The sequence below is a fragment of the Phalaenopsis equestris genome, unplaced genomic scaffold, assembly GCF_001263595.1.
Source record: "Phalaenopsis equestris unplaced genomic scaffold, ASM126359v1 Scaffold001113, whole genome shotgun sequence".
In the NCBI taxonomy this organism is placed as follows: domain Eukaryota; kingdom Viridiplantae; phylum Streptophyta; class Magnoliopsida; order Asparagales; family Orchidaceae; genus Phalaenopsis; species Phalaenopsis equestris.
In genome coordinates, this window is record NW_018165552.1 from 12,252 (window position 1) to 23,783 (window position 11,532).

Consider the following 11,532-nt stretch of genomic DNA (forward strand, 5'->3'; position numbering starts at 1 on the left):
ATGACTCAACTTTGCATCATAAAAAAATTATTGTAATAACTTTGCGGATGATTTCTAACGATGTTTTCCAAATTGAGAAGTAATTACCATAAGATTTAAATTATCTATTTGCTATCCATCGTCACAATTTTTTTTCTCCTTCAAACTTCATTTTTAAACTTCTTCGTCTTCAAACTTCCTCCTACGGATTTGGGTCAAATAGAGGTGAATTTTTCTAACTTATTTTATATGAGAATGAGTCCTATTGACGTGACTTTATATTGCTGACACCCAGAGGCCAAAGGTAATATTCTTTCCTTCATGGAGCCGCGCACGGGCTCCGACATATGCACTCTCTCCGCCTACCAGATTTCTGACCTCCGAGCTCCTCAAGATCATACTGATCGAGCGAAAGAACAATATATTTTTTCCCTTGCTTCTATTCTGTTTAGGGCTTTCCATGACCAAATTGATCTGTAGATCATTGAGGGATGGGTCTCTCGAGGGAGAACATTCATTTGCATTAACCATTAAGCATATTCTGCAAAGCCATGCAACATTCCATGCCTTCAATTACTTTCTATGCTCTCTCGCTACCAATGTTTGCACAGGAAAATCCCATGCACATGGACTGGTACTTGTTGCACTTATACAGAGCTAGCCATTCTAAAAAAATATTACATAAGAAGTCTAATAGTGGGGCGCCAAGTGTCAAGTGGGCTCCACAGTTTTTCACGTTGGCCAATGCCAATGTATTGCGGTGGGGCTCACTTGGCGTGTGGCGCGCCACAATTAAACTCAAATGCAAATTACATAAGTTTGCTAAATCATAGAGGATTTCATATATCACTATCCTTGCGGTTTCTTGACTGTTACTCTGATCCTTTTGGTTGGAAGGAATAGATTCGTCTGTTTAGTGGCCTGATAAGACAGCTTTGACAGATTGTCACTATGTATGCAAGGATGTGAAGGATATCATCAAATTGTTATCTTCAATTCTGGAGCTTGGAAAAGGATTTACAGAAGACCGGGGTTGCTTTGCTGTCTCCATCGACTCTGTTAGTATGATGCTAAGATATAATTCATTGCAATCGGTTGCAGACTTTATTAGCAACCTTAGAAGCCATGGTCAAGTTTCAGTCTTGCTTTGGCTTATGCGTACTTACATTCATGAGCCCAATTCTGTTGCTGCTTTTGAATATATGTCTTTTATGATAGCTAGTCCCGAGCCAATGGTTCAAATAACTGATGGACAAAAAGGCTCAGAGAACCTGCTTTGGGCTGGAAGAAATTTGCATAAGGGAAGGTTCCATGTTCTTTTCATTCGTCGTAATGGAAGATTAAAATTCCTAGACGAAGAATTTCATATTGAACAAGCTGGAATTAGATTTGCAACTCCATCTGAGAACATGTTAGTTAGCCAAATCTTGTTGCTTAAGTTGTAATTTAGAATCCGGCTTTCAGAAAAGAAACGTGCAGATGGGCAATGATGAGCCATTCAAATATATGAGGGGCAACGTTCCCTTATTCAGAAGAATGAGGATCTGAATATTTTGCAGCAAAACGTAGAAATGGGAGCCCATAGAATGCAAAGCAAGGGTGAGAGATTACATTCATGACTCAGTCGATGAGCAACCAGATTCGGATGAAGATCCAGATGATGATTTGGATATATAGTTTTGATCTTAAGCTTTGTATATTGTTAAATTAATAGCATAGTTTTTTTAAGGAATATTTACGCATACCTATGTAATTACATATCTAACACCAAAACTTCAATTTTTACATTCCCTATTTTAAGTTGAAGAAATATCTTTTTTAAATTGTGGTGCCTTGCTCTCATTTCCCTCTCTTATCTCCAACAAGGAGATTTCTCTACGCAACACAAAAAACTTAGAATAATACATTTTGAACTCTTCTGAAGGCTCATTTTTACTCCTTTTTTTTGTATTTATAATAAGTTGAAGCCTGAATGGCCTTCCTCTTGGCCGATCCTTGTCCTTGCTCAATTTTTGGTTATTCAGTGGGAGGAATGGTCAATAATATTTTTTTAAAATGGGCAATAGCTCTGGAGTGTTGTATATAGTGTTGTGAAGTTCCCCTAAAAGTAGTTAAAAGTAAGCACGGCATTGTGGCATTACAATATAGCGTTGTAATAATGTCCCTTGTGTCTAGGCACCACAACTGACACCTAAAATTTGTTCTTAACTCCAAGGCGTTAGTAGGATGTATTGCTTAATGTAAGGCATGCTTTTGAGCAATGCCATTTTCTTTAACATGAAAGAACTTCTTGTAGACATTTGAGCCATATATTATTACACTATGATATATACTCCCAAAGTTTTGAAAATGTGTTTGTAAATGATTCACAACAAACATGTCACCAACAAGGACAATTATTGGATTTTTAGAAGAAAAGGAAGGACATGGTAAGAGTCATTGCCTTGCCATTCACTTGGGGAAAGTGATAGATTTATAGCCATGGCCTACTATATCACAAAATATTTGTTAGTTACATACATTTTCATCCTTGGATGACCTCTATTAAATACATTTGAAGCTGTAATCTCGACCTACTATATATTTATAAATTAGAACTCCTAGAAAGAAAAGAAGTTTTTACCATCAAAAGAATACCAAACACAATCTTAAGCTTGTTATTTACTGGCTATTGATAATATACAGAAGGATATACTATGATTAAATAAAAAAGAGATATTGACTTAGAAACTAAAATATTCATTAAGTCATCGCTATAGAAGGAGAATTTTAATGAACTTCCCATCGAAGCCAAACTTTTGATAATGGACAAAAAAGTGATTTATTTGCAGCTTTATATAAACATAGAGACATATGATTATGAGAATTATGGAGTTTGAATTAATCTTTCTATTACTGACTCGGTGTCAATCCCTAGTTCAATCTATTAAGTAAAAGATGAGGTAGTTGCTACTACACTTATAGAGTTTATTCAGACATAGGTATGTAAGCTACTCAACACATATTTTACTAGAGATGTCAAGTACTTAGAGTAGATCCCAAATGTAGTTATGGTATCAAAGCATAATGACAAATGGAAAATGTGTGTAGACTTCACCAACTAAACTCATTTTATCTAAAAAATAATTATTAAATAGATACTTTAGCTTGACTTTGTAAGTGCTATTTGGTCATGAGTTTCTTTTATCCCTCTCCATCAACCATACGATCAAGATACACGATATGGATTCTTCAAAATTGCATTCATCATTAGTGATGAAACGAAAAGCTAAAATGCACTACCCTTTAACCTTAAGAACATAGGTGTAACTTATCAAAATATGATGTATGTAATATTCTCAAATCACAAAGAGTAATGAAAAATATGTGGATGATGTGTTTATTAAAATTAAACCTGAATAACGTATAATTGACCTATGATATACCTTTGAAACATCGAGAAAAGTCAACATGAATCTCAAGGTACTTAGATACACAGGTTAAAGTTATTTTAGAAATGTCTTCCCTTATAAACTTGAGTTAATTAAATTAATAGAATAAAATGTTAGCATGAATCACTTCATCTGAAAGTCATGAGATAAATATTTTCCTTTCTTTAAAATAATTTTCTTAGTATAAAGAGTTTGGATTTGCTTTCATCTAGCTGAGGAACATCCTATCTTTTCCTCCTCTTCTTTAAAATCCAAAATGTAGCAAAGAGTTCCTAATTTTCCTAAGAGTTGGAAGAGAAGTTGTCAGCTTAGTATTTTATTAATAAAAGAATATGAAGCAATTTTTTATATATTTTTAGTAAGATATTGAGAGGTTCCAAGCTTTTGTATTCAATCAAACTTGTCATAACAACTAAACTCTATGAGTTCAATATCTCTTATGTGTTGAGAAGTACAGTAAAACCGCAAGCTATACTTGAATTTCTTGGTTACTTCTCTAAATCAAGTTTTGGCAAAGAAGAAACTATCACAGATAGAATATTATGGACTTTTTTCATAGATGGAGCAAACAACAACCATAGAGTTGGCATTAATATGGTGCTCTAGAGTCCATCCATCATATCAATATATCATTTTGTATATATTTATTTCAAAATTACTAATAATTAAGCCAAATATGAAACTCTCATTGTTGAACTATGATTTAACAATGGTGTAGTCATGAAACAACATCTTATACATTCAGACACAGTTTATTATGAAGTAGGTCAATGTTGAATATGAAGTTTGAAAATACATCATGTAGAAGTAAATATTTAAAATAGAGAAAAAATTATGGAAGTTCAAATACTTTAAGATTGTATACATCCCTGGCGAATCAAGCTAATTCACAAATTTACTATCAAGTTAAAGAACCGTAGTAGAAGACTAGTTCTAAAACTAATGCCCACAATAATAATAGAGTTAAAAGTGATGGCAGTTGAGTTCCAATAGAAGCCATGTTGCATGGATCCATTTATCAAATACTTGAAGTCTGGCATGTATTATTAAGCATAGTAGATCTTAAAAGATTCAAAATCAAGATGACCCATTGCTTATTAGTTTATAGCAAATTCTTTAGAAGAACGATTAATTCATTATATCTTCTCAAAGTCAAGAAAAAAAAGTCACCAATATGTTAAAAAAAGTGCATTTAGAAGAGTGTGGAAGCCATCCTAGAGCTCATTGGCAAACTGAATCTTCAAATAAGGCTATTTTTTGCCCACTTTCCACAAATATGCTGAAGAATTCTCCAAAAGATGTGACAAATGTAAAAAGTTTTCTCATATGCTGCTAGTCCATGTCACAAGTATAAAAAACATCACTATACCGTGGAAATTTATAATATGAGGCATGGATCTTATTAATCCTTTTCCTTTAGCAAAGGGCCAAAAGAAATTCATTCTACTTCCTCAAGTGGGTAGAAACCAAGAACATAGTCATAGTCATGTGCAACTTCATTTGGAGCGACTTTATTTGTAGGTGCAGGTTGCCCATGATTACTTTCATCGATTATAAAATAAAATTTGTTGATATAAAGATCAAAGGCTTTTGTAAAATATAGGTAATCCACCAAAACTATATTTCTATTCACCATCCTAGAATAAATGGTTTATTGTAATTAGCGAACAAGCTAATTCGTAGCTTGCTGAAAAAAAAAAGGCTCACAGATGCCAAAGACGAGAGAACAAAAGGCAAGGTATTAACAAAAATAGAAAAAGTAGATTTAATAATGATAGCCTGACGAGAAGACCTCATCTTGCAAAACATAAATTAAAAGGAAGATAAAATATCCTAAATAATTTTATTTATATGCATTTATCAAATTAAGGTGAAAATTCTAATTTTCTTATTATTTTTTAGATGTATTATTAAAGAGATAATGGAATCAAATAATTAAATATGTATAGCAAAAGCCCGCTAGAACAAATTTGTGTCAAGCTGCAAGCCAACTAGTAGGTTTGTCCAGTTAATTCAGCACGACAGCTTTACCAAACAGATCAACCACATGATTTGGCCATATAATTTGGTGCTAGAACAAATTTGTGTCAAGCTACAAGCCAACTAGTAGGTTTGTCTAGTTAATTCAGCACGACAGCTTTACCTAACAGATCAACCACATGATTTGGCCATATAATTTGGCCACTAGTAGGGTAAAACAACCCAACTAATTAATTCAATCAATTAGCTTAGCCAACTAGATTACTGAAGTAATTTGGCTAGTCATCGACAACAACTCTCATTGCAACTTCTCCCAACAACTTTGGTTGACTTGATTAATTTGCCCAGTGGTCGAATAGTTTGACAAGATACATGGGTCACATCTAGCTACTTTATTGCATACTTTTATTTCATATTTTGTATGATGTAATTTTTATTTCTTATGTAGTGATATGTAGCATCCCACAGTCCAACCCAATCTCTAATTAGAGGTCATTTTGGAGACAGATAATGAGAGAATTGATCCCATAAACTCTTTGTAACTAATCATTTAATATTAATAAAATTCTAAGAGATTTTTCTTCTTCTTCCCTATTCACATTGTTGTCTTATCTCTTTCTTTCTTCCTCACATAGCTCTTTCTTAGGTGATGTGTACTTAGGAGCATTCTAAGATCAAATCCTTATATTTGTTTTGAAAATGATAAAAAAGCTAGCTACTATTTTAATAGTATTAAAAAAAAAAATTGGTAATATAATTAAAACTTTATTTTATTTTTATGTTTCAGTTCATTATAAAAAATATTTTTTATTTTTTAAGATAATATATTATTTTTTTATGTGATGTTTAGTTATAAAAATAATATTTTTCAAACCCTTAGTTAAAATACTTCAAAAGTGAGCGCAACATCTCCTTGTTAATTGACAGCCGCAGCCTGCCGTCATGTCATTGTAGCCTTTAATGCAACTTGGCACGCACTTTTGACCCACATATACACGTGACTGAGACTCGGGCTCACTATCCGCCTACTTTAATACGGGACTTTTGCGTGCCGTGGGAACTGGGAAATGCCAACCAATAGTGCACATCATCTCCTCCGCATACTTAATTAAATCCTCACCTTTTTTTTTTCAGCCTTGCTATTATTTTGCTCAAATAGTGAATAATTAAAAAGGCTCAATGAATTTTATATTAATGCTAAAATTTTTTAATGAATTCATTATTAAATTTTCTAATTTATTTGTTAACATGTATGAGAATTCAATTAATTTTTATTTGGTCATGAACTTAGTAATTAACTATTTTAAATTTTTATAACATTAATTTAAGCATGTCAAATATAAATCAAGCCTAATTATAAAAAAATGCTCTTTTAAGTAAAATATGAAATGACTAATTAAGTACCCCTCTCATGAGAGAATTAAAACAACACGTTCACTAAGCACAGAGTATTTTGATCAATCAAACCCTAAGTTTAACTTTAGATGATTATCTAAACAATATAGTAAGTTCAAATGAACTCGATATGTTTTCAAATGATTCTAAAGGTTGTTTGGAGTCATGCTTCAAACATCCTTCTGATCTTTTGGATATTTTTGAAGGACGAATGAACCTATTGTATTTTGTTCTAGAAAATCATCCATTAAAACTTCTAGGGAATTAACAGGCTGCGACATAGAACTCGGTAGGGGCAGCTTGAACATTTTCCCCTTGTTTTGTTTCCTGTAATTTTATTTAAATTTATGCAAAATTATATATATTGCAAAAGCTAATCTTTCAGTGGGAGTAATGAGAAGATGACAGGTACACCTTTACGATTTTATTTAATTTCTGTCATTTTATTTACTGCAATTTACTCTTGATTTAAAATATTATACATGCTTGGTAGTAGATTTTACTTCACCTGCAAAATAAAAATAAACTTTCCAAAATCAATCAAGTTTTTTAAAATTAAACAACATTTTCAAAACAAAAAAAAACAACAATTTCATAAAACGTCCTTTTGAATTTACGGGAGTCCCTCAGATGGGATAACCCACGGTTGCTAACGAGATCTCTCCAATTTAAATAAGTTTAACAACTCGTTTAAGCTAAGTACATTCAAAAGAAAATAGTGGTACCGGAACAAGGGAACCGTGAGATCCTAACTGGTGTCGCTCTAATCAATGGTGTCGCTCTAAATAATGATTGAACTGAGACTTAACCCCCTCCATAATGATTGAACTGAGACTTGTCATTTAAACCTTTGAGACTTTAGGATTGCTAACACCATGGGTAGCACAGCCATAATGTTCAAAATAACAACTTTGAGAGAGCAAACAGGTCTACAACAGCACGAGGATCTACAACCACAAATCTTTTCTTAGAATTAAACAATAATCCATAGGACTTCGAGGTTGTCTTCCTAGTGTGGCATAAATTCTCAACTTTATCTTTAGGCTTTTGCATAATCGTGTTGTGCAATTTAAGCCCTAACTCGCCTTAGGTTCCGAGGTTGTCATTTATTGTGATATAAACCCTCTTATCTTCCAGGCTATTTGTATGATTATGTCATACAAATGTAAGCCTTAAATAATAATAATTGGCATGATTAAACAATAAATAATATCATCTCACCAAAATTAAAGGCAAACTATAGAATAACTTAGGAAGTCGACAAGGTTCTCCTCAGGATCCATGGCATCCCCTAGTCTTTCTTCTTTTGGGTTCCAAAATAAATGTTCTAAATTTGATCTTCTCTCATTTGACACTCCTTTGTCCGACCTTTGAAAAGTCCTAACCTTTTGAAATCCTTGAAGGCATGATTTTATGATCTAAATTAAGAGTTTTCTTAAGTGACTTTGGTCATTTAAGATGTAATTAACTATAGAGGCTTGCCCTAATAGGAAAATTTAAGAACCTAGCTTAATATAAACCCTACCTAATCTTCCATATAAGGTAGGGGAACTTGTCGGCTTATATAAAAATGGTTCACAGACCAAACAGATGTCATAAATTCTTTAGTTTATTTAATCGAGCCTTACTAGTAAGTGATATATCTATTCCTTGGGGTAGGCATGTCACTTGTAGTGTTGTGCTCGTTTATTTAAACTTTTGTCTATATGGGATCGGTGCGGTCTCTTATTTTAAAAAATTTTAATATTATTTTTTCAAAATTAAAATATTTTTTTTCTAAAAAATCAAATTTATATATGTATTGAATTAAATTAAATTACTTTCAAGAAGTAAACGACACATTTTCTCTGTCTACAATAAGGTGATGTCATTCTTAAGTTTTATAGTTTTGGATGGAGAGAAGTATTTAACAAGAAACTTCTAGGCCAAGTAATTTCAGGTTGTGATTGAGCTCAGGGCAAGTGAATTGTTTATTCCTTATTGAAAATGGAAAAATCCTCAGTTCAATGGCATCATCGGAGATACCGTTATTTCGGAAAGTGGCACATAGTTCCAAAAAATTATCTAAGGTTCGAGCCTCTAGTGGTAAGTCCCCCAAATCAGTTATTTTTTACCATTTGGATTATGGTGGTCATAATTCAATGGTATTGATTTCAAAATATGGGTAATTAAAACTCATGTGAATCTCCTCAATAGACGGATTAACATACTCTATAAATGGTTTAATGGTGGGGGAATTATGGTTAGTCATCTCAAATTGTTCTTCAATAGACAATTGTGATATCTTAAGAAGTCAAAATGTACGATAAATTTCAGGGTCAAAAGGCGCGAGGTCAGCCCCAGATCCCCTAAACATAAAAAGGGAAAATAATAACTTTATGTAGCACACTAACACTTTGACCCACACAAGTCAGTCAACACATTTGCATGCAGATGCAACACAGAAAATGCAAAGAAAACTACAGACATATAAAATAATTAATGACATGTCTTTTTTCATGCTTAATTTTCTTTATTTTTTACATTTGTTTATGAATATCACTATAAAGGAAGGTATTTTTATATTTTTGGTGCAGGTATAATAGGTAAATAAATTGGAGCGAACTAGAGAAAAATCAGAGGCAAACAAGGCAATTAGAGCAATAGTGTGGCATGCGGCGCATAGGCACCGCTTCTTAGTGCCTAAGTGCCAGAATATGACCAGGAAATAGAGAAGGCAGCACTTAGGCTCCACTTCCTGGCTCCTAGGTGCCAGGATCAGACCAGGAGACAGAAAGGGCGGTGTTTAGGCGCCACTTTCTGATGCCTAGGCTCCAAAACTGACCGGAGGAGTCAAGTTTTTTGCCCCGTCGTCGAGGAGTCGCAACTGTAGAAGAACTTTTCAAGAGAATTTTAGTTGAATCTCTAAGACTTAGATTTAAAAATTGTAGTGTTTATATAAAATGAATAGTATATTTTGTGCCTTTATTTTTAAAAGAAAATCTAAAATACCAAAAAAAAATGGGTGTTAGAAATATATCCTATTTGTCAAATCTTGAGCATTGAATGCATAGTTCAAAAGCTGCATACCTTGAATCATATGACTCAGAACTAGAGAAAACTATTAACAGGATTAGGAAATAAGAAGACTTCAAAAGCTCATTGTAGAAATGGCGGAACAAAATCATGGAAACCCAAATATGAATTGTAATGTTAATAGACATTTGAGAGATTATGCAAATCCTATGGTGGATGAATTTCACTTAAGTATAAAAATCCCAGCTGTAGAGGCAAAATACTTTTGAAGTTAAACCTGTAATTATTTAAGATGGTGCAAAACAATCAATTTGAAGGATCTCCATCTGAAGACCTCAACTTACATTCATCAAGTTTTTTAGAATTTTGTGTCACATTTACATATAATGATGTGTCTAATGATGTTGTTAGACTTAAACTTTTTCCCTTTTCTTTGAGAGATAAAGCTAAAATGTGGTTCAATTCATTAGCACTAGGGTCCATCAGAACATGCATAGATTTTTCTCAGAAATTTCTTGCCAAGTATTTTCCACCATTCAAAATAGTTAAGTTGCAGAATGATATCACATCATCAGTCAATATGAAAGTGAATCAATTTATGAGGCTTGGGAACCATTTAAGAAACTTCTTAGGAAGTGTTTGCATCATGCATTACCCATTGACTTATTATACAAACCTTCTATAAAAGTTAGTTAGATCTTTAAGAGCGATTATAGATTCTTCTACAGGCGGGTCTCTTATGTTCAAACATTATGAAGAGACCTATTCTCTCATTGAGGAAATGACCACTAATAACTTCCAATGTCTACCTGAGAGAGTCAATCTTAAGAAAGCAGCTAATATTCATGAAAATGATGTACTTATAATCCTAATATCTCAAGTAGCAGCTATTGCAAGAAAATTAGACCATTACAAGATGAGTCAAATTAAAGGACTTCCTTCCATGAAGGAAAACTCATTCGCAAAACTTCATCTCATCATTCTCAAGTGAAAAGAGAGGGCATATTTGTAGCCTTTTGGAGAGAACTGTTTTTAATTTTGGTGCATAATTTTTCTAACCACCTGATTTCAGGGTCACTGTAGATCCCCCTTGATCATAGAATTTTTTTTAATGATATGATTGCTTTAATAACCTTAGGATTTAGCGTTTTTTAGCTTGTTGGCTTTCTCTTTTCGAACGCTTGATTCAATTATAGATATGACAATTTTGTAGTTCATTTAACCATTCAATTGGTGATCCAAATTCTTCAAATATTCTTCAACGATTAGATCTAATCATGATTGGGCCCAGATTGAACCGATTTTAGTATCTTTGGCTGAGACAATAACTTGCTAAATTAAGACCCAGATGATGTTAACTTTGAATTTGAAAGATCATTCATAATAAAAATATATTGAAATGCATGCTTGAGAAAAAAATATTGATGACACATTAGTAATAGATGTGTTAAACTATGACTTCAATTAACTGACGAAATAAAACAACTTAGACGCCAAACAATTCTATGCAATATATACACATTTTTAATTCATTTTTTATTATCGCATAAGTAAAGCATTGGGGCGCCCTTAGAGACCACAACCAGTGGTTGCACGTTGAGCAGAACCGATCATGGTACGCTGCCAAAAAGCTGTCGGTCTTATCCAGAACGCTTTCCCATCCTGCCAACCAAATTTATTTTCGTCAAATAAACGTACACTATTAATTGCAATAAAATATTTATAAATATAT

The 11,532-nt window shown here is 32.9% G+C and overlaps 1 pseudogene; it reads left to right on the plus strand.

The window, feature by feature from the left end:
- The first annotated feature begins 439 nt into the window (after window positions 1-439).
- On the plus strand, window positions 440-1,656 carry LOC110033212 (annotated as a pseudogene).
- Window positions 1,657-11,532: the final 9,876 nt, after the last annotated feature.